Source organism: Littorina saxatilis, linkage group LG11, assembly GCF_037325665.1.
Source record: "Littorina saxatilis isolate snail1 linkage group LG11, US_GU_Lsax_2.0, whole genome shotgun sequence".
Taxonomy (NCBI): domain Eukaryota; kingdom Metazoa; phylum Mollusca; class Gastropoda; order Littorinimorpha; family Littorinidae; genus Littorina; species Littorina saxatilis.
This window is the reverse complement of record NC_090255.1, coordinates 26,362,367-26,367,366: the sequence shown is the minus strand read 5'-3', so window position 1 is coordinate 26,367,366 and position 5,000 is coordinate 26,362,367. Positions and strand designations below refer to the sequence as shown.

General features: G+C 42.4%; 1 protein-coding gene across 2 annotated transcripts in view; it reads right to left on the bottom strand.

Annotated features, from left to right (window-relative positions):
* Positions 1 to 5,000, bottom strand: part of LOC138980129 (uncharacterized) — a 60,964-nt gene that overhangs the window by 53,767 nt on the left and 2,197 nt on the right. The gene's annotated exons all lie outside the window — the stretch shown is intronic.

Here is a 5,000-nt window from a genome sequence, read left to right as displayed (position 1 = left end):
TGTGCGATTTTTCCCTATGCTTTCCACTGTATACTGGCTATTTGTATTAGTTGGTACGAAAAAAATCATAACTGAAGAAGTACTCAACACAGATATTTGAAACTTTCCGGGTTTACTGTTGATATGTTGATGCCCTTCAGTGCAAAGTTTCAAGTGTTGTACTTAGAAAATAGCTGATTTAGGTGGGGGGGTATAAATAACCCTTTTTCTGGCATCAAAATTACGCTGAACGCAGGGCCATCACTTCAAATTCGCGTGGCCCACTTCCCCACGAACCACTGCGATAGCAGTGTTTCAGCACGTGTCGTACTGGTAGACGCCATTGTTGTTTTGCAAATTTGCACAAAGCCAGCGAGTACGAAATCAAACCTCGCGTCATCGTTCTACAGCAGACAGAAGTGAAACTAGCTTGGTAATTTGCAGACGATTGCTTAAACTTGAGAGCCAGCCTCTCTATTTTCGTACAAAAATTGACGTCATTGAGCTAAAAAAATCCAAAGGTCAAACACTGCTATCGCAGTGGTTCGTGGGGAACAAACAAAAATTAAAACTCACTCACTACGAACCACTGCTATCGCAGTGGTTCGTGGGGAAGTGGTGTGCATGGGACCACTGCGATAGCAGTGGTTCGTAGTGAGTGAGTTTTAATTTTTGTTTGTTTGTTCGTTCATGGGCTGAAACTCCCACGGCTTTTACGTGTATGACCGTTTTTACCCCGCCATTTAGGCAGCCATACGCCGCTTTCGGAGGAAGCATGCTGGGTATTTTCGTGTTTCTATAACCCACCGAACTCTGACATGGATTACAGGATTATTTTTTTTGTGCGCACTTGGTCTTGTGCTTGCGTGAACACACAGGGGGTGTTCGGACACCGAGGAGAGTCTGCACACAAAGTTGACTCTGAGAAATAAATCTTTCGCTGAACGTGGGGACGAACTCACGCTGACAGCGGCCAACTGGATACAAATCCAGCGCGCTACTGACTGAGCTACATCCCCGCCCTTACCGTGTTAATGATACAGCTCGTCGTCTCAGATCTGTCCACCCTTTTTCATGGTTTTAGGCCTTCCCTCCACTTTGGCACATACTAAAACTATATTTCTGCCCGTGTTTGTTTGTTTGCTTAACGCCCAGCCGACCACGAAGGGCCATATCAGGGCGGTGCTGCTTTGACATATAACGTGCGCCACACACAAGACAGAAGTCGCAGCACAGGCTTCATGTCTCACTGACCCAGTCACATTATTCTGACACCGGACCAACCAGTCCTAGCACTAACCCCATAATGCCAGACGCCAGGCGGAGCAGCCACTAGATTGCCCATTTTAAAGTCACGTTCTTAGGTATGACCCGGCCGGGGTTCGAACCCACGACCTCCCGATCACGGGGCGGACGCCTTACCACTAGGCCAACCGTGCCGGTTTCTGCCCGTGTTAATTAATGATCAAGTAAATCAACATAGATCATGCGAAGAAATTCTGAATAAAATGTTGCTTAAACCAACATAGGGTTTTACGCAGAATAAAAGCATCTTTTCATTTCCTAAGATGAGCTTTGAGTTGGAGGGCGCAGTGTGTTTGGTTGTTGTTTTTGTTGCTGTTGTTGTTGTTGTTGTTGTTGTTGTTGTTGTTGTTGTTGTTGTTGTTGTTGTTGTTGTTATTTTGGTGTTTTTTTTTTTAAGGGGGGGGGGGGGGTTCAAGAGTAGAACAATATTGCTTTATTCTGTCAATCTAATTGGTGGAGCAAACATAATTATGTCTGCAAGAAAGCGTACAGATTATTTGTTCAGCCGCAGTGGACAACATCCCTTTAAACAGCAAAATGGTGGCCGGGTTTTCCGACTCCCTGGACCGGCTTCTAAATGACTTTCTTGGCGCGAATAATTATTACAGCTGAAAACGGCAAGAGGAAATAAAACTGAGAGTTGCAAAGAGAACCAATTAAAAGCTAAGCAGGGAAGAGAATATATGCACGACAGAGTGAGAGACAATCACACAGACACACACACACACACACACAGACACACACACACACACACGCACACACACGCACGCGCACACACACACACACACACACACACACACAAACATTCTCTCTCTTTCTCTCTCTCTCTCTCTCTCTCTCTCTCTCTCTCTCTCTCTCTCTCTCTCTCTCTCTCTCTCTCTCTCTCTCTCTCTAATTCTTCTTTTTCCGACTCTTAAAGCTTAGCATGTCAAGGTTATTTACAGCTATAAGTATGTGGCTATCTTTTTCCGTTGGGTCAAAGTGACCCTTCCTCTGATATTTATGACACGAGCAGTCCTCTGCGGCAAACAAAACACTGTGTAAAGAAACCCAAGCCATTTTCCATTATGGAGGTCATCCTGATAAAAGTTTCGAGAGGGTTATGAAAATACCCATACAAATGTAAGAATTAAACCTGACTTGCAAAATAGGATCGAGAAAATTCGTCACTAGAACGCTGATGTGGTCATGGAGATTTTTGTGTGTGTGGGTATTTTTTTAATTATTTTGTGTATATGACAGCGGACACAAAAATCCGAAATAAGTCGCAAAGCACACTCTTAAATTCCGGTCTGAAAGCCATGCGCAGGTGAAAATTTACTGATGTTCATCTGCCCAACCGTGAAGATGTCAGAGAACCTGTGGTTCCGCTCTATAATAGTATATTTGGGGGAAAATTGCAAATCGCCCCTGAGGCCAAAGTCTCGTTTGAGTTTGACACGTAAGTTAACCTAACCCACACATACTCATCCTTACGCATAGATAACAACATTCTTCCTCGAGGCCTCATCCAACGCCCTGTCCGTCCCGTGATCGGGAGGTCGTGCGTTCGAACCCCGGCCGGGTCATACCTAAGACTTTAAAATTGGCAATCTAGTGGCTGCTCCGCCTGGCGTCTGGCATTATGGGGTTAGTGCTAGGACTGGTTGGTCCGGTGTCAGAATAATGTGACTGGGTGAGACATGAAGCCTGTGCTGCGACTTCTGTCTTGTGTGTGGCGCACGTTATATGTCAAAGCAGTACCGCCCTGATATGGCCCTTCGTGGTCGGCTGGGCGTTAAGCAAGCAAACAAACAAACAAACAAAAATCCAACGTCCTTGCTGATAAATACACTCGTAAACCTACAAAAAAACAAGTCGCGTAAGGCGAAAATACAATATTTAGTCAAGTAGCTGTCGAACTCACAGAATGAAACTGAACGCAACGCAACGCAGCAAGACCGTATACTCGTAGCATCGTCACTCCACCGCCCGTGGCAAAGGCAGTGCACGTGGAATTGACAAGAAGAGCGGGGTATTCGTTGCGCTAAGAAGGATAGCACGCTTTTCTGTACCTTTCTTCGTTTTAACTTTCTGAGCGTGTTTTTAATCCAAACATATCATATCTATATATTTTTGGAATCAGGAACCGACAAGGAATAAGATGAAAGTGTTTTTGAATTGATTTCGAAAAAAAAAATTTGATAATAATTTTTATATATTTAATTTTCAGAGCTTGTTTTTAATCCGAATATAACATATTTATATGTTTTTGGAATCAGCAAATGATGGAGAATACGATAAACGTAAATTTGGATCGTTTTATAAATTTTTATTTTTTTTTACAATTTTCCGATTTTTAATGACCAAAGTCATTAATTAATTTTTAAGCCACCAAGCTGAAATGCCAAACCGAACCCCGGGCTTCGTCGAAGATTACTTGACCAAAATTTCAACCAATTTGGTTGAAAAATGAGGGCGTGACAGTGCCGCCTCAACTTTCACGAAAAGCCGGATATGACGTCATCAAAGACATTTATCAAAAAAATGAAAAAAACGTTCGGGGATTTCATACCCAGGAACTCTCATGTCAAATTTCATAAAGATCGGTCCAGTAGTTTAGTCTGAATCGCTCTACACACACACACAGACACACACACAGACACACGCACATACACCACGACCCTCGTTTCGATTCCCCCTCGATGTTAAAATATTTAGTCAAAACTTGACTAAATATAAAACAAGTCGCGTAAGGCGAAAATACAATATTTAGTCAAGTAGCTGTCGAACTCACAGAATGAAACTGAACGCAACGCAACGCAGCAAGACCGTATACTCGTAGCATCGTCACTCCACCGCCCGTGGCAAAGGCAGTGCACGTGGAATTGACAAGAAGAGCGGGGTATTCGTTGCGCTGAGAAGGATAGCACGCTTTTCTGTACCTCTCTTCGTTTTAACTTTCTGAGCGTGTTTTTAATCCAAACATATCATATCTATATATTTTTGGAATCAGGAACCGACAAGGAATAAGATGAAAGTGTTTTTAAATTGATTTCGAAAAAAAAATTTTGATAATAATTTTTATATATTTAATTTTCAGAGCTTGTTTTTAATCCGAATATAACATATTTATATGTTTTTGGAATCAGCAAATGATGGAGAATAAGATAAACGTAAATTTGGATCGTTTTATAAATTTTTATTTTTTTTTACAATTTTCCGATTTTTAATGACCAAAGTCATTAATTAATTTTTAAGCCACCAAGCTGAAATGCAATACCGAACCCCGGGCTTCGTCGAAGAGTACTTGACCAAAATTTCAACCAATTTGGTTGAAAAATGAGGGCGTGACAGTGCCGCCTCAACTTTCACGAAAAGCCGGATATGACGTCATCAAAGACATTTATCAAAAAAATGAAAAAAACGTTCGGGGATTTCATACCCAGGAACTCTCATGTCAAATTTCATAAAGATCGGTCCAGTAGTTTAGTCTGAATCGCTCTACACACACACACACACACACACACACACACACAGACACACACACACACGCACACACACACGCACATACACCACGACCCTCGTTTCGATTCCCCCTCGATGTTAAAATATTTAGTCAAAACTTGACTAAATATAAAAACAACCTAACGCATCATCAATGCTCGCGCGCATTTACAGCAGAACGTCTGCAGGCTTTCCGTCACAACGCCTACAATGCATGACAAGCACACACA